Here is a 26,185-nt window from a genome sequence, read left to right as displayed (position 1 = left end):
CCCTGCCTATTGCGTAGGATCCGCCGCACGACCCCGTGGCCGGCAGCCTCAGAGGAGATAGCCAGGCAGACTAGTTGTCTGGCTCCTCGAGCCCAACACCGTTATTCCGGCACCCCGGGGGCGGTGTTGCGCGACGGATCCTTGTCCGGAAATAGTCCTATACCCCCCTTGGGAGCGGCCGCTCAATATGCCGCTCCCTGTGGGCCCCGGCCATATCCGGATCTGGCGAGACCGGGATTTGATCCCAGTCCCCGGTGGGCAGCTTGCACTAGAGGCTAATGCTTAGACCGCTGCGCCACCGCGGGGCTTTCAAGCCTCTCTTTTTAATTGTTGTCTGTGAGCGGATAGTTCCTATTATATAAATCCTCATCTAGATCTGTCTCAAACTATGCCGTGTTGGGTCCTTGAATTTGAGGGAATTGAGTCTTGAAAGTCCTGGAAAGGTGCTTGAATGTGATGTTTCAGAAGGTGTGGGAAGGAACCCTGAACAAACAATCAACAGCAGGCAAGCAGGGGACGGGTGCTGGTTTAGAAATCTAATGTTGAAGTTGTTGCGTGTCTCCCCCCCCCAGTTGGGGCGCCTGGTGGACCTGTGCAGCCCCATCCATAAGAGGTACCAGCTGGCCGTGACCAAGGTGTTCGGCCGCTACATGAACGCCATCGTGGTGTCGTCTGAGAAGGTGGCGCGGGAGTGCATCGCCTACGCCAAAGAGGAGAGGGCCGAACCCGAGACCTTCCTGCCTATAGACTACCTGGAGGTGAGGAGGGGGGGAGGGAGAGGAGGGGGAGAGGACAGGGCCAGGCCAGAGACCTTCCTGCCTAGTATAGACTACCTGGAGGGGAGGGGGGGGAGGGGGAGAGGGGGGAGGGGGGGGGGGGGAGGGAGAGTGACTACCTGGACGTGAGGGGGGGGGGGAGGGCGGAGGGGGGAGAGGGAGAGAGGAGGGAGAGTGACTACCTGAACGTGAGAGGGAGAGGGGGAGAGGGGGGGGAGGAGGGAGAGAGGAGGGAGAGGAGAGAGACTACCTGGACGTGAGAGGGGGAAGAGGGAGAGGGGGGGGGAGAGAGGAGAGGGAGAGAGGAGGGAGAGTGACTACCTGGAGGTGAGGAGGGGAGGGGGGGGGGGGAGAGGAGAGGGGCCGCACCCGAGACCTTCCTGCCTATAGACTACCTGGAGGTAAGGAGGGGAGGGGGGGGGGGCGGGGAGAGAGGAGGGAGAGGAGGGAGAGAGGAGGTAGAGAGGAGGGAGAGAGGAGGTAGAGGAGGGAGAGAGAGAGAGGAGGGAGAGAGGAGGTAGAGGAGCGTGACTACCTGAACGTGAGAGGGGGGAGAGGGAGAGAGGGGGGAGAGGGAGAGGAGGGAGAGAGGAGGGAGAGGAGGGAGAGGAGAGAGACTACCTGGACGTCTAGTTCCGTCTCACACTACGCCGTGTTGGGTCCTTGAATTTGAGGGAATTGGGTCTTGAAAGTCGTTGAAAGGTGCTTGAATGTGATGTTCCAGAAGGCGTGGGAAGGAACCCTGTGTATAAACGAAGCTTCACTCCCTCACCTGTGCAGGTGGTCCCCCTGAACGAGCGTCTGCGGGAGGTGGCGGGGGCCAAGATGCTGGTGGACGTGGTGCAGACGGCCCCCCCCCCTCAGGAGGGTGGTGCAGTTCGTCTGTGGCGACACCCTGGTGTGTGACACCATCAGAGAGGCCCGCAGCACTGCCTTCGACGGCCCGCAGAGACTCAAGGTGTGTGTGTGTGTGTGTGTGTGTGTCTGTGTGTGTGTGTGTGTCTGTGTGTGTGTCTGTGTGTGTGTGTGTGTGTGTGTCTGTGTGTGTGGGTGTCTGTGTGTGTGTGTGTGTGTGTGTGTGTCTGTGTGTGTGTGTGTCTGTGTGTGTGTCTGTGTGTGTGTGTCTGTGTGTGTGTGTGTCTGTGTCTGTGTGTGTGTGTGTGTCTGTGTGTGTGTGTGTGTGTGTGTCTGTGTGTGTGTGTCTGTGTGTGTGTCTGTGTGTGTGTGTGTGTGTGTGTCTGTGTGTGTGGGTGTGTGTGTGTCTGTGTGTGTGTCTGTGTGTGTGGGTGTCTGTGTGTGTGTGTGTGTGTGTGTCTGTGTGTGTCTGTGTGTGTGTGTGTCTGTGTGTGTGTGTCTGTGTGTGTGTGTGTGTGTCTGTGTGTGTGTGTGTGTCTGTGTGTGTGTGTGTGTCTGTGTGTGTGTGTGTGTCTGTGTGTGTGTGTGTCTGTGTGTGTGTCTGTGTGTGTGGGTGTGTGTGTGTCTGTGTGTGTGTGTGTGTCTGTGTGTGTGTGTGTGTGTCTGTGTGTGTGTCTGTGTGTGTGTGTGTCTGTGTGTGTGTGTCTGTGTGGGTGTGTGTGTCTGTGTGGGTGTGTCTGTGTGTGTGTGTGTGTGTGTGTGTGTGTGTGTGTGTGTCTGTGTGTGTGTGTGTGTCTGTGTGTGGGTGTGTGTGTGTCTGTGTGTGTGGGTGTGTCTGTGTGTGTCTGTGTGTGTGTGTGTGACACCATCAGAGACGCCCGCAGCACCGCCTTTGACGGGCCCCAGAGACTCAAGGTGTGTTTGTGTGTGTGTGTGTGTGTCTGTGTGTGTGGTGTGTGTGTGTCTGTGTGTGTGTGGAATCGATTTTATTTGGAAAAGGTCAGACCAGAAAATGTGTTGTGTGAAACGATAATCATATCGCAAGAGGCCACGATACGATAATCGCTGTATCGATATGTTGTCCCACCCCTTTACATTTACATTACATGTTTGGCATGTAGCAGACGCCTTATTCCAAAGCGACTTACAATCGATACATTTGACTAAGCAAGTGAATCATCAATCCACCAGTCGTAGCAGAAAGAGTAATCTAGCTCAGGCCAGGGGCCACTGGCAGTTGTCGTGAAAAAGTCTTTTTTTTTTTTTTTTTTTTTTTTTATAGACACTGAAGAGACAGTAGAAGGGGGGCAGTAGAGTCTTAGGAGGCACAGTATAGGGGAAGTAAAAGGGAAAAGCAGGTGTCTCAGGAGACGCAGTGCTGAGGGGTAGTAATGTCCCCCTGTCCTCCCTGCAGACGGTGTCCCTGGACGGCAAGCATGTTCTCTTAAGCCCAATTTATACTTCTGCGTAAAATCGACGGCGTAGCCTACGCGTAGGCTTGCGTAGGCCCGCAGCCTACGCCGTAGGTTGACACGCACCTCTCCAAAAATGACATTTACGAGATGTACAATCCTGTTTATTTAGAAATAAATGATTAGTTAGAGGAAGCCCCATGGCTGTTCGTTGGGTTTAAATTATATTTATGATAGACATTTAATGTAAAGTTATCTATAAGAACTGTGATTGGTCCGCTTGGTAGCGTCACATTCCGACTCTCTCGTAAATGCGGAAGTCATGACAGAAATGTCATTTACTTTTTCTGTAATTACTTATTAATAGGGGTGTAATGGATCACCTAACTCACGGATCGGATCGTGTCACGGTTTTTGAGTCACGGATCGGATCATTTTTCGGATCAACACAAGACATAAAAATAAAAATAAAAAGCTTTTTCCTCGAATTCTGTAAAAACACCACTTTTACTGTGTAAAACCCAACAACATTCAAGATGTCAAAACTGGTATATATATATATATATGTGTGTGTGTGTATATATATATATATATATATATATATATATATATATATATATATTTATATATATATATATATATATATATTTATATATATATATATATATATACATACATAACATATTCTACACTCAAACATTAGGCTACATATTAAACAGAAACACACATTCAACTTAAATGATGCAGTAGGAGAGAGGGAGGAGGCACCTGGTTGCAGCAGTGAATCACCGGGCTCTTTATAGCAGACAAATAAACATGTTTTATGCCACTTTTAACTAAATAATAAAGTGAAACCTTACTTTAAACATGGTATGAAAAAATTGGCTACATTATCAGAAGTTGTCAAGCTGCCTTTTTCGTGCCTCCCGTCAACACACCAGGGTGATGTCGCGGCAAATGTGTGGCCATGCTCGTACGACTTTCTCGTTGCACAACGCTTAAACACCGTAACTTTTTTATCGACCACACTTCCAATGACACTGTCCGTCATTGTTATACAGTATATCTCAAAAGTGAGTACACCCTTTAGATTTTTGCAAATATTCTGTCATATCCTTTCAGGGGATAACACTATCTTAATGAAACTTTGATATAACTTAAAGTACGGTAGTCAGTGTGCTGCTTGAATAACAGTATAGATTTATTGTCCATTGAAAATTACTCAGTACACAGCTGTTAATGTCTAAACAGCTGGCAACAAAAGTGAGTACACCCCATAGTGAACATGTCTAAATTGTGCCCAAAGTGTCAATATTTTGTGTGACCACCATTGTTATCTAGCACTGCTTTAACCCTCCTGGGCATGGAATTCACCAGAGCTGCACAGGTTGCTTCTGGAATCTTCTTCCACTCTTCCATGACGACATCACGGAGCCCACGGATGTTGGACACCTTGCACTCCTCCACCTTCCTCTTGAGGATGCCCCACATGTGCTCAATTGGGTTTAGGTCTGGAGACATACTTGGCCAGTCCATCACCTTAACCTTCAGCTTCTTCAGCAAGGCCGTTGTCATCTTGGAGGTGTGTTTAGGGTCATTATCATGTTGGAAAACTGCCCTACGGCCCAGTTTCCGAAGAGAGGGGATCATGCTCTGCTGCAGGATGTCACAGTATATATCGGAATTCATGTGTCCCTCAATGAAATGCAGCTCCCCAGTGCCGGCAGCACTCATGCAGCCCCAGACCATGATGCTGCCACCACCATGCTTGACTGTAGGCAAAACACATTTGTCTTGGTACTCGTCACCAGGGTGCCGCCACACACGCCGGACACCATCTGACCCAAACAGGTTTATTTTGGTCTCATCAGACCACAGGACATGGTTCCAGTAACTCATGTTCTTGGATTCATTGTCTTCAGCAAACTGTTTGCGGGCTTTCTTATGCATCGGTTTCAGAAGAGGCTTCTGTCTGGGGCGACGGCCATACAAACCGATTTGATGCAGTGTGCGGCGTATGGTCTGGGCACTGACAGGCTGACATCCCACTTCTGCAACCTCTGCAGCAATGCTGGAAGCACTCGCACGTCTATTTTTGGAAACCAACCTCTGGATATGACGCTGAGCACGTGGACTCAACTTCTTTGGTCGACCCTGGCGAGGCCTGTTCCGAGTGGAACCTGTCCTGGAAAACCGCTGTATGATCTTAGCCAATGTGCTGCAACTCATTTTCAGGGTGTTGGCAATCTTCTTATAGCCAAGGCCATCTTTGTGAAGCGCAATAATAAGCCGCTCAGAGAGTTCCTTGCCATGAGGTGCCATGTTGTCCAGCATTCAGAGAGAATTGTGCCCAAAACACCACATTTAACAGCCCTGCTTATCATTTACACCTGAATCCTTGTAACACTAACGAGTCACATGACACCAGGGCGGGAAAACAACATCATTGGGCACAATTAGGACATGTTCACTATGGGGTGTACTCACTTTTGTTGCCAGCTGTTTAGACATTAACAGCTGTGTACTGGGTAATTTTCAAAGGACAATAAATCTATACTGTTATTCAAGCAGCACACTGACTACTTTAAGTTATATCAAAGTTTCAGTAGGATAATGTTATTCCCTGAAAGGATATAACAGAATATTTGCAAAAATCTAAAGGGTGTACTCACTTTTGAGATATACTGTAATTGACAGAGAAGCCAAAGTGCTCCCATACATGGGATTTAAATGACGAGGGAGGCATTTCGAGTTCTTCTCTGTCACCAACATTAGTAGCATGATACACTTGGGCTGCGTTCGTAAATTTGCTCTGAGAGCGCCGGAGAGCACACTGGGTCCGACATCATAAAGGGACCAAGTAATTTGATTGGACAAGAGGCGTTCCATGAATGCTGATCAGATTCCAGAGCGAATTTACGAACGCAGCCTTGTTGTTCTGGATTTTTCCCCCCATTATCAACCTATCATTGCGCTTTAGAGTAAAACAAAGCACGCAACTGTCGCGTCTATCTTTTCATGGAAACTCTACATTGTGATTTGCAAGGGATATTAACTAATATTAAGTCATATTATTACTTGGTTACATTTTGCAATTGATCCGCGGTACACATGCGTGCCGAACCGTGGGGGGCGATCCGTTACACCCCTACTTATTAATAAAGATTTGAAAATGTATGATAACCATCTTATTATCTTAGTTTACTGTCATTTCAATGCATTATATACATTTTCTTTACAACAAGCATAACAAAAATACGTTTTTTGATCGCTATTATGCCGCTATGAGTACACCGACCGACGCGACGCGTCGCGACCAACGTAGAACTATAAATTGGGAGAGCCCTTGCGTAGCCTACGGCGTAGGCGCGCGTAAATTCGACGCAGAAGCATTAATTGGGCTTAAGTCGGGGGTGATCTCTGTCTGTCCTCCCTGCAGACGGTGTCCCTGGACGGCACCATGTTCTCTAAGTCGGGGGTGATCTCCGGGGGGTCCAGCAGCCTGAGGAGCAGCGCGCGGCGCTGGGAGGAGAAGGACATGGCCCGGCTCAGAGACCGCAAGGAGGCGCTGACCGCTGAGCTGCACGTGAGGCTGCACGCCGCTGCACCACCTGCACACACACGCTGCACCACCACCTACACACACACACACTGCACCACCACCTACACACACACACGCTGCACCACCACCTGCACACACACGCTGCACCACCACCACCTACACACACACACGCTGCACCACCACCTACACACACACGCTGCACCACCACCACCTACACACACACGCTGCACCACCACCTACACACGCACACGCTGCACCACCACCACCTACACACACACACGCTGCACCACCTACACACACACACGCTGCACCACCTACACACACACACGCTGCACCACCACCTGCACACACACACGCTGCACCACCACCACCTACACACACACACACGCTGCACCACCACCTACACACACACACTGCACCACCACCTACACACACACACGCTGCACCACCTACACACACACGCTGCACCACCACCTACACACACACACGCTGCACCACCACCACCTACACACACACACGCTGCACCACCACCACCTACACACACACACGCTGCACCACCACCTACACACACACGCTGCACCACCACCACCTACACACACACGCTGCACCACCTGCACACACAAACGCTGCTGCACCACCTACACACACACGCTGCACCACCACCTACACACACACACGCTGCACCACCACCACCTACACACACACACACGCTGCACCACCACCTACACACACACACACGCTGCACCACCACCACCTACACACACACACACACGCTGCACCACCTACACACACACATGCTGCACCACCTACACACACACGCTGCACCACCACCACCTACACACACACGCTGCACCACCACCACCTACACACACACGCTGCACAACCACCACCTACACACACACGCTGCACCACCACCTACACACACACGCTGCACCACCACCACCTACACACACACGCTGCACCACCACCACCTACACACACACACACGCTGCACCACCACCACCTACACACACACACACGCTGCACCACCACCTACACACACACGCTGCACCACCTACACACACACGCTGCACCACCACCACCTACACACACACGCTGCACCACCACCACCTACACACACACGCTGCACAACCACCACCTACACACACACGCTGCACCACCACCTACACACACACGCTGCACCACCACCACCTACACACACACGCTGCACCACCACCTACACACACACACTGCACCACCACCTACACACACACGCGCACACACACACACACACACACACACACACACACACACACACACACATATTAACACTAGAACGGCCGTGAGTAAATGTTTTTAAATATCTTTGCACTCGATCAAATTTCAGGACCCCTCCTTTCATGACTTGTCCTAGATATGTGCGTTCTACCACCCAGTATCCTTACCTTTTCTAAATCACATCAGGATAAGCTAGTATGAAGCTATTTTGCAGTTTTTCGGTGTAGGAGGCAGGCTGATTTATGAGGTATGACCCTGGTCATGTGACAGGGTCTGATGAAGCTGAGGCGTAAGGAGGCGGAGCTTAAGCAGGTGCAGGTGCAGGCCCTGGGGGTCCAGACCAGGCTGAAGTACTCCCTGCCAGACCTGGACCGGCTCTACAAGAAGGACGTCCCCGCCTGCCAAGCGGTAACCCCTGACCCCTGTGATGTCATACTGACCCCCTGTGATGTCATACTGACCCCCTGTGATGTCATACTGACCCCCTGTGATGTCATACCGATCCCCTGTGATGTCATACCGACCCCTGTGATGTCATACTGACCCCCTGTGATGTCATACCGACCCCTGTGATGTCATACTGACCCCCTGTGATGTCATACCGACCTCCTGTGATGTCATACTGACCCCTGTGATGTCATACTGTATATAGAGAGAGGAAGGGGGTGGGAGGGAGAGAGAGAGAGAGACAGAGAGACAGAGAGAGAGAGACAGAGAGAGAGAGAGAGAGAGAGACAGAGAGAGACAGAGAGAGACAGAGAGAGAGAGAGAGAGAGAGAGAGAGAGAGAGAGAGAGAGAGAGAGAGAGAGAGAGAAAAGACAGAGAAAGAGAGAGAGTTACAGACCAAGAGCAGGTGACAGCGTTGTAAGACTCTGTTTGGTCCCTGATACAGGAGGTGTCCAGGCTGCAGAGTAACAGTGTTTGGTCCCTGATACAGGAGGTGTCCAGACTGCAGGGTGAGCTGGCCAACCTGGCGTCTGACGTCCAGATGCAGAAGGACAACGTGGAGCTGAAGGACGTCGACATACGGACCGTCAAAGCCAAGCTGGACCAGGTCAGTGCTGTTATCACAGCTTAGGTTTAGTTATGGGGGTTAGGGGTAGTTAGGGGTAGTTAGGGGAGTTAGGGGGAGTTAGGGGAGTTAGGGGAGTTAGGGGAGTTAGGGGTAGTTAGGGGAGTTAGGGGGAGTTAGGGGTAGTTAGGGGAGTTAGGAGAGTTAGGGGAGTTAGGGGAGTTAGGGGGAGTTAGGGGAGTTGGGGGAGTTAGGGGGAGTTAGGGGAGTTAGGGGGAGTTAGGGGAGTTAGGGGAGTTAGGGGGAGTTAGGGGAGTTAGGCGTAGTTAGGGGAGTTAGGGGTAGTTAGGGGAGTTAGGGGGAGTTAGGGGGAGTTAGGGGGAGTTAGGGGTAGCCCGGCTAGAGCAGGTCAGTGCTGTTATCACAGCTTAGGTTTAGTTAGGGGTAGTTAGGGGTAGTTAGGGGGAGTTAGGGGAGTTAGGGGTAGTTAGGGGAGTTAGGGGAGTTAGTAGTAGTTAGGGGAGTTAGGGCTAGTTAGGGGGAGTTAGGGGGAGTTAGGGGAGTTAGGGGAGTTAGGGGTAGTTAGGGGAGTTAGGGGAGTTAGTAGTAGTTAGGGGAGTTAGGGGAGTTAGTAGTAGTTAGGGGAGTTAGGCGTAGTTAGGGGGAGTTAGGGGGAGTTAGGGGAGTTAGGGGAGTTAGGGGTAGTTAGGGGAGTTAGGGGAGTTAGGGGGAGTTAGGGGAGTTAGGGGGAGTTAGGGTAGTTAGGGTAGTTAGGCGTAGTTAGGGGAGTTAGGCGTAGTTAGGGGAGTTAGGGGAATTAGGGGGAGTTAGGGGAGTTAGGGGTAGTTAGGGGAGTTAGGGGGAGTTAGGGGAGTTAGGGGTAGTTAGGGGAGTTAGGGTAGTTAGGGTAGTTAGGCGTAGTTAGGGGAGTTAGGCGTAGTTAGGGGAGTTAGGGGAATTAGGGGGAGTTAGGGGAGTTAGGGGTAGTTAGGGGAGTTAGGGGAGTTAGGGGAGTTAGGGGAGTTAGGGGGAGTTAGGGGAGTTAGGGGTAGTTAGGGGTAGTTAGGGGAGTTAGGGGTAGTTAGGGGTAGTTAGGGGAGTTAGGGGTAGTTAGGGGTAGTTAGGGGAGTTAGGGGTAGTTAGGGGTAGTTAGGGGAGTTAGGGGAGTTAGGGGAGTTAGGGGTAGTTAGGGGAGTTAGGGGAGTTAGGGGTAGTTAGGGGTAGTTAGGGGAGTTAGGGGTAGTTCGGGGAGTTAGTAGTAGTTAGGGGTAGTTAGGGGAGTTAGGGGTAGTTAGGGGTAGTTAGGGGAGTTAGGGGTAGTTAGGGGAGTTAGGGGTAGTTAGGGGTAGCCTGGCTGGACCAGGTCAGTGCTGTTATCACAGCTTAGGTTTAGTTAGGGGAGTTAGGGGTAGTTAGGGGTAGTAGGTATGGGTAGTTAGGGGTAGTTAGGAGTAGATCGGCTCTAAAATGAGTAAACAGAAATCAATCTAGTATCATTTGGGTATAATAGATGCGAGAGGTTTCGTGCTTCGTACGTTTAACAGTTTTAACCGTTGTGGGGTATGGTCTCTCATATCGTTAGCCTCATAGCATAGTTGTCATATTTTGGCCAAATGGAGATATCTGAGTAACTCTACTCTCCTAACACTGCTGATTCACTGTGCATTATTGCCTCTATGACATCAGCCTATCAGAATGCTTGTTACATTCCAAAATCACTATCTGCCCAAGTCATCTCTTTGACACAGGCATGTTTGACACTACATACAAAGATGGCTCGGCTGACCACAAGTGAAGCATGACTTAGGCTATTATGCTACGAGGCTAACGCTATGTGTGTGTGCAGTTGGAGGACTTGGTGTTCTCAGACTGGTGTGCTGTTGGTCTCTCTAACGTCTCTCTCTCAGCTGGAGGACCTGGTGTTCTCAGACTGGTGTGCTGTTGGTCTCTCTAACGTGTCTCTCTCTCAGCTGGAGGACCTGGTGTTCTCAGACTGGTGTGCTGTTGGTCTCTCTAACGTGTCTCTCTCAGCTGGAGGACCTGGTGTTCTCAGACTGGTGTGCTGTTGGTCTCTCTAACGTGTCTCTCTCTCAGCTGGAGGACTTGGTGTTCTCAGACTGGTGTGCTGCTGGTCTCTCTAACGTGTCTCTCTCAGCTGGAGGACCTGGTGTTCTCAGACTGGTGTGCTGTTGGTCTCTCTAACGTGTCTCTCTCTCAGCTGGAGGACCTGGTGTTCTCAGACTGGTGTGCTGTTGGTCTCTCTAACGTGTCTCTCTCTCAGCTGGAGGACTTGGTGTTCTCAGACTGGTGTGCTGCTGGTCTCTCTAACGTGTCTCTCTCAGCTGGAGGACCTGGTGTTCTCAGACTGGTGTGCTGCTGGTCTCTCTAACGTGTTTCTCTCAGCTGGAGGACTTGGTGTTCTCAGACTGGTGTGCTGTTGGTCTCTCTAACGTGTCTCTCTCTCAGCTGGAGGACCTGGTGTTCTCAGACTGGTGTGCTGTTGGTCTCTCTAACGTGTCTCTCTTAGCTGGAGGACTTGGTGTTCTCAGACTGGTGTGCTGTTGGTCTCTCTAACGTGTCTCTCTCTCAGCTGGAGGACCTGGTGTTCGCAGGCTGGTGTGCGGAGGTGGGCGTGGCCAACGTCAGGCAGTACGAGCAGGAGCACCTGGGAGACCAGCAGGAGACGGACAGGAGGAGGTAATACCACTCTGTTACCATGACGACCACGCCACCCTGTTACCGCGACAACTACATCACTCTGTTACCTGTTACCGTGACAACTACACCACTCTGTTACCATGACGACTACACTACAGATGCTTTAGAAGAGTCTCAACTCAACTACACTACAGATGCTTTGCAGGGATGCAAACAACTCGCTTTTCTGCGCTTTTTTGCTTTTTTCACGTCAATTTGGGTGACTTTCCCTCAACTACACCACTCCCCTCTCCCCTCTCTCTCTCCCCTCTCCCCTCTCTCTCTCCCCTCTCTCTCTCCCCTCTCCCCTCTCTCTTTCCCCCCCCCAGGCTGGAGTTTGAGAGCCAGTCCACGCGTCTGGGAGCCCAGCTGGAGTACGAGCAGGGTCAGCTGGAGCAGCTGAGGAAGAAGCAGAGGAAGCTGGAGGACACCTTCACCACGGAGGAGCAGAAGATGGAGGAGCAGAAGAAGGTGAAACCACACCCCTCCCTCCCTCCCTCCTTTCTTTCTTTCTCACTTTCCCTCCCCTCTGCTCTGTCTGCGGCTCGTCAGAAGGTTCCAGATATGTGACACGGTCTGGTCAATAACGCCAACAAACAAACAAACAGTTCTGTTCAGTGTCAACACCACAATAAAACATGCTAGCTAATGTTTGCTAGCTAGCGCGGCTAATCACAAACAACACAAACACTAAAACAATCAAACACCAGAAAACAATTAGCTAAAAACAGGGTATCCGCGGTGTCTTGAAAAGTATTAAAAGTTGATAAATCAATTTTGGGAAAATCAAGACCCTTAGTATTAAAAAGTCTTATCACGATTTTATGAGGTCTTGAATTGTTTTGGTATTTTCTGAATTAGACTCTGTCCAAAGAGTTTGAGTCCTACAAACTTTTAGTGAACTTATTTGTTTTATTAAAAAACAAAGATGAAACGGAAATTCTGTTGTATGATCGTGGTCTAGTCTATTGCCAAACTAAACTGTTAATAAAAGGTGTCACTGATGTAAACGGTTACAGCTCCAAGTGGCGGTGAGGTCTGGAAAAATATTGACACGGTCTTTAAAAAGTCTTAGAAAGGTATTGAAATTAACCTCAGATTCCTGTATATACCCTGTCCTGTGAATTGAATATGATGTCTGGGAAAACCAATTTTTATAGGCACTTGTTTTGTGCTTTGATTCATACTGAACAAGTCAATCTTGTAATGTAATGTAAGCACAATACGTTACACCCCACCCATTGCGCCCCCGCCCCCCCAAAAAACCCCAGTCTAAAGCCCAGTATGTCTGTTCTCTCTCTCTCTCTCTCTCTCTCTCTCTCTCTCTCTCTCTCTCTCTCTCTCTCTCTCTGTCTCTATCTCTCTCTTTCTCTCTCTGTCTCTCTCTCTCTCTTTCTCTCTCTCTCTCTCTCTCTCTCTCTCTCTCTCTCTCTCTCCCTCTCTTTCTCTCTCTCTGTCTCTCTGTCTCTCTCTCTCCCTCTCTTCTCTCTCTGTCTCTCTCTCTCCCTCTCTTTCTCTCTCTGTCTCTCTCTCTCTCTCTTTCTGTCTCTCTCTCTCTGTCTCTCTCTCCCTATCTCTCTCTCTCTCTCTCTGTCTCTGTCTCGTCTCTCTCTCTGTCTCTCTCTCTCTGTCTCTCTGTCTGTCTCTCTCTGTCTCTCTCTCTCTCTCTCTGTCTCTCTGTCTCTCTCTCTCTCTCTCTCTCTCTCTGTCTCTCTGTCTCTCTCTCTCTGTCTCTCTCTCTCTCTCTCTCTCTCTCTCTCTCTCTCTCTCTCTCTCTCTTCTCTCTCTCTCTCTCTCTCTCTCTCTGTGTCTTTCTGTCTCTCAGGAGGAGGAGAGGTTGCTGGTGGTGGTGGAGGAGAGCCAGTCCAAAGCCCTGGAGCTGAAGAACTGTCTGCTGGGTAAGAAGGTCCAGCTGGCCGACTCCAAGGCTGAGCTGGACCAGAAGACCAAGAGCCTCCAGGGCAGCTCCAGGTAACCAGTCTGTTTTTTATTTTTTTTACATGTGCTTAAGCTACAGATTGTAAGCTTTCAAATGATGTGTCATACATTGAAATCGGAGAAAAATGTAACAGGACAGGCGTATTTGAACGCTGCTAACAGCTAGCGGCTAACAGCTAGCGGCTAACAAAGCACATCGCTACGAAGGTCTAAACTGTATTGTCAATTCATATACTGTATATCGCTATTCCCCTAACGCTTTTCTGTTTGGAATGTGGATCCCTCTCTCACCCCCCTCCCCTGCCTCCCTCTCTCACCCCCTCCCTGCCTCCTTCTCTCATCCCCCCCCCTCCTGCCTCCCTCTCTCACCCCCCTCCCTGCCTCCCTCTCTCACCCCCCTCCTGCCTCCCTCTCTCACCTCCCCCTCCCTGCCTCCCTCTCTCACCCCCCCTCCCTGCCTCCTTCTCTCACCCCCCCTCCTGCCTCCCTCTCTCACCTCCCCTCCCTGCCTCCCTCTCTCACCTCCCCCTCCCTGCCTCCCTCTCTCACCCCCCTCCCCTGCCTCCCTCTCTCACCTCCCCTCCCTGCCTCCTCTCTCACCTCCCCCTCCCTGCCTCCCCTCTCTCACCCCCCCTCCCTGCCTCCCTCTCTCACCCCCCCCTCCCTGCCTCCCTCTTCACCTCCCCCTCCCTGCCTCCCTCTCTCACCTCCCCCTCCCTGCCTCCCTCTCTCACCCCCCCCTCCCTGCCTCCTTCCTCTCATCCCCCCCCTCCCTGCCTCCCTCTCTCACCTCCCCTCCCCTGCCTCCCTCTCTCACCCCCCCTCCCTGCCTCCGTCTCTCACCCCTCCCCTCCCTGCCTCCCTCTCTCACCTCCCCTCCCTGCCTCCCTCTCTCACCCTCCCTCCCCTGCCTCCCTCTCTCATCCCCCCCCCTCCCTGCTCCCTCTCTCACCTCCCCCTCCCTGCCTCCCTCTCTCACCCCCCCCCCTCCCTGCCTCCCTCTCTCACCCTGCCTCCCTCTCTCACCCCCCCTCCCTGCCTCCCTCTCTCATCCCCCCTCCCCTGCCTCCCTCTCTCACCCCTCCTCCCCTGCCTCCCTCTCTCACCCCCCTCCCTGCCTCCCTCTCTCATCCCCCCCCCCTCCCTGCCTCCCTCTCTCATCCCCCCCCCCCTCCCTGCCTCCTCTCTCACCCCCCCTCCCTGCTCCTCTCTCACCCCCCTCCCTGCCTCCCTCTCTCACCCCCCTCCCCTGCCTCCCTCTCTCATCCCCCCCCCTCCTGCCTCCCTCTCTCACACCCCCTCCCCTGCCTCCCTCTCTCACCCCCCTCCCCTGCCTCCCTCTCTCATCCCCCCCCTCCCTGCCTCCCTCTCTCATCCTCCCTGCCTCCCTCTCTCACCCCCCCTCCCCTGCCTCCCTCTCTCATCCCCCCCCCCTCCCTGCCTCCCTCTCTCATCCCCCCCCCTCCCTGCCTCCCTCTCTCACCCCCCCTCCCCTGCCTCCCTCTCTCATCCCCCCCTCCCTGCCTCCCTCTCTCATCCCCCCCCCCCTCCCTGCCTCCCTCTCTCATCTCCCTGCCTCCCCCTCTCCCCCCCCCCCCCCCAGGGCGCTGGTGAAGCTGCAGAGGGAGGTGATCACCGTGGAGACGGCCTTGGAGCAGAAGCGCCTGGCCAAACACAACCTGCTGCTGGCCTGTAAGATCCAGGGCCTCAACATCACCCTGCTGTCTGGACACCTGGACGACATCAGCCAGGTGCAGGTAAGATCCAGGGCCTGGAGGTCACGCTGCTGGCAGGGAACAGGGACCAGATCTCTGAGATGCAGGTAGGACAGAGAGACCAGATCTCTGAGATGCAGGTAGGACAGAGAGACCAGATCTCTGAGATGCAGGTAGGACAGAGAGACCAGATCTCTGAGATGCAGGTAGGACAGAGAGACCAGATCTCTGAGATGCAGGTAGGACAGAGAGACCAGATCTCTGAGATGCAGGTAGGACAGAGAGACCAGATCTCTGAGATGCAGGTAGGACAGAGAGACCAGATCTCTGAGATGCAGGTAGGACAGAGAGACCAGATCTCTGAGATGCAGGTAGGACAGAGAGACCAGATCTCTGAGATGCAGGTAGGACAGAGAGACCAGATCTCTGAGATGCAGGTAGGACAGAGAGACCAGATCTCTGAGATGCAGGTAGGACAGAGAGACCAGATCTCTGAGATGCAGGTAGGACAGAGAGACCAGATCTCTGAGATGCAGGTAGGACAGAGAGACCAGATCTCTGAGATGCAGGTAGGACAGAGAGATAGAGAGACAGAGAGACAGAGAGACAGAGACGAGACCGGTGGCCCAGCTGTATAAACAGTTAAAAACAAAGTTAAGACTGGTCTTGGGGCGGCTGGGGTTCAGGAGGTAGAGCCACTGTCTAATGATCGCAAGGTTGGCAGATCGGTGGTTCGAGCCCCGGCTGGCCACATGTCGAAGTGTCCTTGGGCAAGACACTGAACCATAAATTGTTCCCAGTGAGCGGGCCGGCCGGCGCCTTGCATGGTAGCTTGCTGCCATTGGTGTGTGAATGTGTGTGTGAACGGGTGAATGAGAGGCCGTTGTAAAGCGCTTTGGAATAAGGCGCTATATAAGTCAGTCCATTAGATGTCTAGGTATTCCATACAGTGGGGGGAATAAGTATTTACCATTTAGCATTAACAACAAGCTGTCACCACCTGACCCCTGACCTCGATGATGCTGTGGTTGTGTCTGCAGCTGGACTCCACCATGGACGTGTACGAGAGAGAGGCACGCATGGTCATCGACTACTCTGGCCTGCCAGAGGAACTGAAGGTAGGGGGAGGTGGAGGTGGTGGGTTACTGTTAACACGCATGGTCATCGACTACTCTGGCCTGCCAGAGGAACTGAAGGTAGGGGGAGGGGAAGGTAGTGGGTTACTGTTAACACGCATGGTCATCGACTACTCTGGCCTGCCAGAGGAACTGAAGGTAGGGGGAGGTGAAGGTAGTGGATTACTGTTAACACGCATGGTCATCGACTACTCTGGCCTGCCAGAGGAACTGAAGGTAGGGGGAGGTGAAGGTAGTGGGTTACTGTTAACACGCATGGTCATCGACTACTCTGGCCTGCCAGAGGAACTGAAGGTAGGGGGAGGTGGAGGTGGTGGGTTACTGTTAAGCAGGTAGAGAAGAAGGTAGGGGGAGGTGGCTAAGACACACCTCTTCTCCCTGGCCTTTGACCTGAGGTGAGCCTGCCTCCCGACAACTGCACTTTTCTGCACTTTTATTTCTGCACCTGTTGTTATTCTGTACTTGACTTGTGTCACGTGTGTTCAGGGTCTAGCAGGAGGGGAGGTGGAGGGCCAGCTGGAGAGGCTGGCAGCAGAGGCGTTCTGTGTGTTATAACAGTGTTGTGTAGTGTGTTATAACAGTGTTATAATAGTGTTGTAGTGTGTTATAACAGTGTTGTGTAGTGTGTTATAACAGTGTTGTGTGTGTTATAACAGTGTTGTAGTGTGTTATAACAGTGTTGTGTAGTGTGTTATAACAGTGTTGTGTGTGTTATAACAGTGTTATAACAGTGTAGTAGTGTGTTATAACAGTGTTATGTGTTCAGGGTCTAGCAGGAGGGGAGATGGAGGGCCAGCTGGAGAGGCTGGCAGCAGAGGCGTCCTGTGTGGTATAACAGGGTTGTAGTGTGTTATAACAGTGTTGTAGTGTGTTATAACAGTGTAGTAGTGTGTTATAACAGTGTTATGTGTGTTATAACAGTGTTGTGTGTGTTATAACAGTGTTGTGTAGTGAGTTATAACAGTGTTGTGTAGTGTGTTATAACAGTGTTGTGTAGTGTGTTATAACAGTGTTGTAGTGTGTTATAACAGTGTTATAACAGTGTTGTGTAGTGTGTTATAACAGTGTTGTAGTGTGTTATAACAGTGTTGTGTAGTGTGTTATAACAGTGTTGTGTAGTGTGTTATAACAGTGTGGTAGTGTGTTATAACAGTGTTATAACAGTGTTGTGTGTGTTATAACAGTGTTGTAGTGTGTTATAACAGTGTTGTGTAGTGTGTTATAACAGTGTTGTGTAGTGTGTTATAAGTGTTGTGTAGTGTGTTATAACAGTGTGTAGTGTGTTATAACAGTGTTGTAGTGTGTTATAAGTGTTGTGTAGTGTGTTATAACAGTGTTGTAGTGTGTTATAACAGTGTTGTAGTGTGTTATAACAGTGTTATAACAGTGTTGTGTGTCATAACAGTGTTGTGTGTCTTATAACAGTGTTGTAGTGTGTTATAACAGTGTTGTGTAGTGTGTTATAACAGTGTTGTAGTGTGTTATAACAGTGTTGTGTAGTGTGTTATAACAGTGTAGTAGTGTGTTATAACAGTGTTGTGTGTGTTATAACAGTGTTATAACAGTGTTGTAGTGTGTTATAACAGTGTAGTAGTGTGTTATAACAGTGTTGTGTGTGTTATAACAGTGTTATAACAGTGTAGTAGTGTGTTATAACAGTGTTATGTGTTCAGGGTCTAGCAGGGGAGGAGGTGGAGGGCCAGTTGGAGAGGCTCGCAGCGGAGGCGTCCTGTGTGTTATAACAGTGTTGTAACAGTGTTGTGTGTGTTATAACAGTGTTGTGTAGTGTGTTATAACAGTGTTGTAGTGTGTTATAACATTGTTGTGTAGTGTGTTATAACAGTGTTGTGTAGTGTGTTATAACATTGTTGTGTAGTGTGTTATAACAGTGTTGTGTAGTGTGTTATAACAGTTTTGTGTAGTGTGTTATAACAGTGTTGTGTAGTGTGTTATAACAGTGTTGTAGTGTGTTATAACAGTGTTATAACAGTGTTGTAGTGTGTTATAACAGTATTATAACAGTGTTGTAGTGTGTTATAACAGTGTTGTGTGTGTTATAACAGTGTTATGTGTTCAGGGTCTAGCAGGAGAGGAGGTGGAGGGCCAGCTGGAGAGGCTGGAAGCAGAGGCGTCCTGTGTGGACCTGGCTCTGCAGCGCTCCACGGTGCCCAACCTCAAAGCCCTGGACAGGATGAGGGAGGTCAGGGACCGCTTCCAGCTGGTGACGGACGGTACGGCTACTCTGGATGAAGCAGAGAGACGCCTGTTCACAAATTAAATGAGCATTTCTCTCCACGAGTATGCATACAGTGGAGAAAATAAGTATTTCACCCCCTGCTGATTTTGTGAGTTTAACCCCTTACAAAGAAATTAACACTCTATCATTTACCAACTAACGTCTGACTGCTGTGCTTGCCGACAAGGGTTTCTCCACCAAGTACTGAGTCATGTTTTGCTAGGGGGTGAAATACTCATTTTACTCAATAAAACACTTTTTTTTCCCTTCAAAATTCATATTACGTGATTTTCTGGGAATTCTTTTGATATTCTGTCTCACTGTTGAAATGAACCTAACATTAAAATGATAGACTGTTCATTAACTTTGTAAGGGGGTAAACTCACAAAATCAGCAGGGGGTGAAATACTTATTTCCCCCACTGTATGTACTCGAACACTTCCTTCTGCACACGTCAAACCGGTGTGTTTTTTGTAGTGTTAAGCCCTATTTGGAGGACAGGATTAGTATTACCTAGGGACCTCTGGTAATTTCTAATAATTACGTAGACGGTCGTCTGTGGTCTAAATCCCGTGCCATGTCCGTAAAACTTCACAGTTTTGACCATGTCTCCCATCTGTCCTGTGCTGCAGCGTTCGATGCCAGCACCAAGGCCACCCGGCAGCGCCACCAGGAGTTTGAGGATGTCAAGGCCCGGCGCTTCCGCCTCTTCAGCCAGTGCTTCGAGCACGTGTCCACGGCCATCGACCACATCTACAAGCAGCTGTGCAGGAACACCAGCGCCCAGGTGAGACCAGATACACCACTCACACCTCACACAGCCGGGGCGGCTGTGTCTCAGGAGGTAGAGGCTGTGTCTCAGGAGGTAGAGGCTGTGTCTCAGGAGGTAGAGGCTGTGTCTCAGGAGGTAGAGGCTGTGTCTCAGGAGGTAGAGGCTGTGTCTCAGGAGGTAGAGGCTGTGTCTCAGGAGGTAGAGGCTGTGCCTCAGGAGGTAGAGGCTGTGTCTCAGGAGGTAGAGGCTGTGTCTCAGGAGGTAGAGGCTGTGTCTCAGGAGGTAGAGGCTGTGTCTCAGGAGGTAGAGGCTGTGTCTCAGGAGGTAGAGGCTGTGTCGCAGGAGGTAGAGGCTGTGTCTCAGGAGGTAGAGGCTGTGTCTCAGGAGGTAGAGGCTGTGTCTCAGGAGGTAGAGGCTGTGTCTCAGGAGGTAGAGCCGCCGTCTAATGATCGCAAGGTTGGCAGATCGGTGGTTCGAGCCCCGGCTGGCCACATGTCGAAGTGTCCTTGGGCAAGACACTGAACCCTAAATTGCTCCCAGTGAGCGGGGCCGGCGCCTTGCATGGCAGCTTGCCGCCATTGGTGTGTGAATGTGTGTGTGAACGGGTGAATGAGAGGCCGTTGTAAAGAGCTTTGGAATAAGTCGCTATATAAATCAGTCTGTATAAGTCAGTCTATATAAGTCAGTCTGTTTACCATTCTTGGTCCTGGTTCTCTCTACTACCCTCAGGCCATCCTGAGTGCTGAGAACCAGGAGGAGCCTTACCTGGACGGCATCAACTACCACTGCGTGGCTCCGGGGAAGAGGTTCATGGCCATGGACAACCTGTCTGGAGGGGAGAAGGCCATCGCTGCCCTGGCTCTGGTCTTCGCCATCCACAGGTTTGTTTGTTTGTTAGTTTGTTTATTAGGATCCCCGTTAGCTAACGCCACGACATTAGCTAGTCTTCCTGGGGTCTGACACAACAATCACATTTGGACAATTGTCAACATTCTATACATACAGACAATTAATTTTGCCATTTAGCAGACGCCTTTATCCAAAGCGACTTACAATTACGAATTACAGGGACATTCCCCCTGGAGTAACTGAGGGCTAAGTGCCTTACTCAAGGGCACACTAGTAGTGGTGTGGTTTCAGGCGGGATTTGAACTCACAACCTTCCGATCACAAGTCCAACTCACTATCCACTAGACCACCACTACCCCTCAGATTACAATTGTCAACATTCTATACATACAGACAATTGTCAACATTCTATACATACAGACAATTGTCAACATTCTATACATACAGACAATTGTCAACATTCTATACATACAGACATCATAATAACAAAAGAAAGGAATAAAATAACAGGTAACATCAGGAAGGCAGACATTCACAGGTAACATGGGAGGCAGACACAACACCCATATGTATGTGTTGTGTATGTTGATGGCTTGTCTGTCAGGTGTGTCATGTGGAAAAGGACCACAGCGGAAATAAGTCTCTGACTTCTCTGTGTTTTATCGTCATTAGTTATGGGTTAGGGTTAGGGTTACGCTGTGATTTGATGTTTGTGTCTCTTTTTAACTTAAATAAATCTAATCAAATCAAACCCAAGACAAAATTGTCATTGTTGTATATATGTTACAGTACATGTGGGAAAACGGTTTATGCCGGCATTTTCCGGCACATGCTAGCATAAACCGTCGACATGGTACATGCTAGCATGTCCCGGGAAATGCCACCATAAACCGTTTTCCCACATGTACCGTAACATATATATGTGACAAGTTGACAACTGACAATGAAAAGGGCTACCTGTAGGCGAAATCATTTTTCAGTTTTTTACATGTGCTTAAACTACAGACTGTAAGCTTTCAAATGATGCATCATACATTGAAATCGGAAACAAATTGAAGACGACATGAGTATTTGAAAGTTGCTACACCTGAAATCACTAAGCACAGAAAATGCCATTCAAAGATAATGTTTTTTCTCACCTTCACAGCCAGGTAATGGGCGGTAACAATGTCTGGTTAACCCCACCCCCAACCACTCAGCTGTCAATATCTGTCAGTGTTACTCACTGGGTCAGACAGCTATAGCTAACATTATTACCTAGCAAGGTATTACCTAAGCTAATTAGCCAGCTTATCATTATGGAGGCTTTATGGTTGTTGTAACTATTATTCTTTTAATGAAAAGTCTTGAATCAGAATCAGAATTTATTTTACAGTACACAATAATACAAATCTTTGGCTGTGGTTCTTCAACATTAGCTTTGCAGCAAGGTACATAATCACAACAATACCATCACAATAATCACAAGTAAATAAGTAAAGTAAGTAATGGTAAGTAATAAAGTGATAAGTGATGGTAGTCGCACTACAGCAGAATTAAAGTGCAATCAATAGTGTAACATGCTGTGCAAAGTTCAACAAGATGAAAATGAAAGTGTTCAGGTATTTCTCAAGTAGTCAGGTAGTGTGCAATTCCTGTGTCCTAATGTTTTCAACATTAGCATTGCAGCAAGGTACATAATCACAATAATAAGTAAATGAGTAAAGTAAGTAATGATAAGTAATACAGTTTTCTGAGGTGCTGTGGCGTCTGGTGGGCATGTGGTGTCTTTTGCCTCATCTGAACAGAATTCTCTGATCAAAAAGATACTTCTGTCTTCTGAAACAGACAAACATAAACACAGTTAGCTAGCTGTACACGGTATCAACAACACAACTTATAAGAACAGCATAATGCTATGCGATTGTTTTAGAAAGTCTTACGCAATACCACACAACTTACTAGCTAATGCTAGCTAGCTAACACGGCTAGCCCAACCCAAGTAACAAAAGAAAACAGTTAACTAACTGTACACAGTAGCAACAACACAACTTATAAGAACAGCATAATGTGCTACTATGCGATTGTTTTAGAAAGTCTTTAAAAGGCAATACGACGACACATAACGTACTAGCTAATGTTCGCTAGCTAACGCGGCTAGCCCAACAAACAAACAAAGGACTGTAGGCTACTTACTTGTGGTATGTTGATCCCGTGAAATCTGTATGTTGTCCTAGTAAAGTTTCATTTATTGGGGACTTTCTTTGTGCCGTCAGTCATTACTGAATAATTGATGAGCTAAGCAGTGTTCATCTATGAACAAACTCAGAACACATTCTCATTGTAAACATTAAAACACGGCTTCCTTTGTCCCTCCCCCTTGAGCTCAACAGCCAATCACACCCAAGTGAAAGCGTATGTTATTTCATGACAAACAAGCCTATTTTGTTGCTAGATTACACTTATTTAATGAACGTAAAACTGTTCGGAAAAATAACGAGTGGGTACTTCACATCTTCAAGTTGAATGTTAGCTGAAAAAACGAAAATCTGAGTTTTAGGTCAGAAATACTTTGAAGACGAATTTGACGTATTTCTGTTTTCGGAGAGGTGTCTGTTTACATCGTCAGTCGACACATATTTTGTCTGTCTGCCTTCAAGTTTGTTGTTGTTGTTGCTAATGACTTCTCTAATGACTTCTCTAATGACTTTCCTCTCAGCTTCCGTCCTGCTCCTTTCTTTGTTCTGGACGAGGTTGATGCTTCTCTGGACAACACCAACATCGGCAAGGCAAGACATGTTGATTATAACTAGGGTTAAGGCTTAGTGTTAGGGGTTAGGGGTTAGGGTTAAGGCTTAGTGTTAGGGGTTAGGGTTAGGGTTAAGGCTTAGTGTTAGGGGTTAGGGTTAAGGCTTAATGTTAGGGGTTAGGGGTTAGGGGTTAAGGCTTAGTGTTAGGGGTTAGTGTTAGGGGTTAGGGTTAGGGTTAAGGCTTAGTGTTATGGGTTAGGGGTTAAGGCTTAGTGTTAGTGGTTAGTGGTTAGGGTTAAAGCTTAGTGTTAGGGGTTAGTGTTAGGGGTTAGGGTTAGGGTTAAGGCTTAGTGTTAGGGGTTAGGGTTAAAGCTTAGTGTTAGGGGTTAGGGGTTAGGGTTAGGGTTAGGGGCTAGGGTTAAGGCTTAGTGTTAGGGTTAGGGTTAGGGGTTAGGGTTAAGGCTTAGTGTTAGGGGTTAGTGTTAGGGGTTAGGGTTAAGGCTTAGTGTTAGGGGTTAGGGTTAGGGGTTAGGGTTAAGGCTTAGTGTTAGGGTTAGGGTTAAGGCTTAGTGTTAGGGGTTAGGGTTTAGGGTTAAGGCTTAGTGTTAGGGTTAGGGTTAAGGCTTAGTGTTAGGGTTAGGGTTAAGGCTTAGTGTTAGGGGTTAGGGTTAAGGCTTAGTGTTAGGGGTTAGGGTTAAGGCTTAGTGTTAGGGGTTAGGGTTAGGGTTTAGGGTTAGGGTTTAGGGTTAGGGGTTAGGGGTTAGAGGTTAGGGTTAAGGCTTAGTGTTAGAGGTTAGGGGTTAGGGTTAGGGTTAGGGATGCACCGAAATGAAAGTTCTTGGCCGAAGCCCAAAACATAAATTAAGGAAACACTTGGCTGAATACCGACTACTGAATGCGTATCGGCAGTTTTTAATTTCTTTAGGCAATTTTTTTTAATGCTTGTATGAGGTTGTTCGATCATGTCCATGCTGTTAAAAAAAATAATCATTGGGTCATCTGGCATTCAGTGTTTTATTCTCATAATCTATAATGTCATGCGTGGAACAGTGGTGATTGATTCATGATGATGAGGAGGATGGTAGTGTAGTGATGATGAGGAGGGTAGTGTAGTGATGATGAGGAGGGTAGTGTAGTGATGATGAGGAGGGTAGTGTAGTGATGATGAGGATGGTAGTACAGTGTTCATAACGTCCCTGGGGCTTCCCCCGTCTCTGCAGGTGATGTCCTTCTTCAGGGATCTGTCCAGGGAGAACCTCCAGATCATCGTCATCTCCCTGAAGAAGGAGTTCTACTCCAGGTCCGACGCTCTGCTGGGGGTTTACTCTGAGGTACCGGTCCACTACGCCCATCCAGTGGGTCACTCTCTCTATAAGCCTTCTCTTTACACTTCCTTATGTTGGTGGCTCTTGTGGTGCTGGGAGTTTAGACAGCTGTTTGTTTCCAAAGTGAAGAGATCATAAAGTGTATGATGATAACTTCATCTGTTAATCTACCTATCCCTTCAATAAGTCATGTATGTTGTTGTTGTTTGTCACATGTCTGTCTGTATTTTGTCATAATTATACTCTTTATTATTTTGACACTCTGTTGTTATGATTGTGATATTATGTTGGGACGCTGTCTAAAACAAGATGACACATCTCAAGGGGTTTATCCTAATAAAGACATTTAAATGTAAATGTTTTATCTCTATTCTCCCTCTCTTTCTCGCTCAGTTTAACCACTGCATGTCCAGCCGCATGCTGACCTTTGACCTGACTCCCTACCCTCTGAATGAAGACAACGAACAGGAGGGAGAGAAGGCCATGTGAGAGAGGGAGGAAGAGAAAGAGAGAAGAGGGAGGAAGAGAAGGAGAGGAGGCCATGTGACAGAGGGAGGAAGAGAAAGAGAGAAGAGAGATCCGAGTTGAGTTGTTGATGTTCCATGTTCATATCCGCTGTGGCCTGGGGAGGTCAGTGGGTCATTATACAACGGATAGATCCCGTCCAGTGTCTCTTTTGGTCAGTTAATTTTAATGTTAATTAAAGTTTTATTAAAATGTTGTCTTGTCTTTCTTTTGTGAAATATTGATAGATAAATACCTTCTTTTATCTATTTTGTGGTTTCTTTTTATTTTACTACTTGATCTTTTGTAAAGCGTCTTTGAGTGTCTATTGGCTGCCCTTCCAATGGTCTAAACATGACCATGTGCCCCATAGTTGAAAACATCGCGCTAACGTGATCTACTGGGATTTTCTCACACAGCCATCTCTAGTATTACAGAGAATGGTCAGAAAAAGACAAACATATCCAGTGACGTCAGTTCTCTGGGCGAAAATGGTGCTGGTGGTGTAATGGTGTGGGGATATTTTCTTGGCACAAATCTGCAGCAATTGTGTGATGCTAGAATGTCAATATGGACCAAAATCTCAGAGGAATGTTTCCAGCACCTTGTTGAATCTATGCCACGAAGAATGAAGGCAAACGAGGGGGTCCAACCCGGTAATAGCAAGGTGTACCGGTGCAAGTGGCTGGTGAGTGTATGTTAGTGCAAATAACTAATTTGACTACTATTGATTTGATAATGATGTATCATTTATATAAAAAGCCTTAATGTTGAGCCCTGGTATAAGTGTTCTCCAGTGACTTTTGTCCGCTATAAGGTGGTGGTAAGTTCAGGTTTGTGGTGTCGCAGCAAAAAAAGTGCCAGATTTTCCAGCGCGCCGTGCACTCATTTCATTACCCGTCTGGGCTAAGCCCCGGAACTCCTACAATCCTAAATCCGCCCCTGGTCTACACACCAACATTTAAGACCGCATATATGGCCACATACACATCGACACAGTTTTCACAGCGCCTTTATTGAAGATATCACAGATGACGGTGGGCTTATTGTATTTTGCCCCAAATTCCTGACTTGTGAATCAGTACAGCCTCCATACCACGACCTGACCAGCAGATGTCATTATGGAGCTGCTGTATCGAATGCATCGATTGATCGACACTTTTTCCGACACAATTGTGTTGAATGTGTCAATGCGTCGAAAGCTTCGTTTCCCCCACCACTACTTGATGCTGTTCCCCCAGCGTACCACCGCGTACAGCTGACTGGTAGAACATGCTCAGCATGAGTCCTGCATATGCCTGCAACCTTCCTGGTACAGAGTTTCCTCAGCTCTCTCGTCACCTGAGCCACACTGATGAAGACACTGGAGCGGGGGACGGTTGGGAGGTCGTTGGCTGTGGCAGGGGGGG

The 26,185-nt window shown here is 49.0% G+C and overlaps 1 pseudogene across 1 annotated transcript; it reads left to right on the top strand.

Moving 5' to 3' along the window:
- The first annotated feature begins 456 nt into the window (after nucleotides 1–456).
- Nucleotides 457–24,761, top strand: LOC308164304 (structural maintenance of chromosomes protein 1B-like; annotated as a pseudogene). The gene is made up of 22 exons: nucleotides 457–468; nucleotides 573–758; nucleotides 1,557–1,734; nucleotides 6,483–6,629; nucleotides 8,133–8,270; nucleotides 8,756–8,917; nucleotides 10,783–10,878; nucleotides 11,031–11,126; nucleotides 11,279–11,374; nucleotides 11,466–11,572; nucleotides 11,902–12,043; nucleotides 13,404–13,543; nucleotides 15,114–15,267; nucleotides 16,266–16,421; nucleotides 16,848–16,907; nucleotides 17,128–17,190; nucleotides 18,439–18,592; nucleotides 19,230–19,384; nucleotides 20,099–20,250; nucleotides 22,917–22,986; nucleotides 24,168–24,278; nucleotides 24,666–24,761. The product of its transcript is annotated as a structural maintenance of chromosomes protein 1B-like (transcript).
- The last annotated feature ends 1,424 nt before the right edge of the window (nucleotides 24,762–26,185 follow it).

This window comes from Nansenia antarctica (assembly GCF_963989245.1).
Source record: "Nansenia antarctica genome assembly, chromosome: 8".
In the NCBI taxonomy this organism is placed as follows: domain Eukaryota; kingdom Metazoa; phylum Chordata; class Actinopteri; order Argentiniformes; family Microstomatidae; genus Nansenia; species Nansenia antarctica.
Note: the sequence above shows the minus strand (reverse complement) of the source record. Positions and strands in the feature narration are given on the sequence as shown.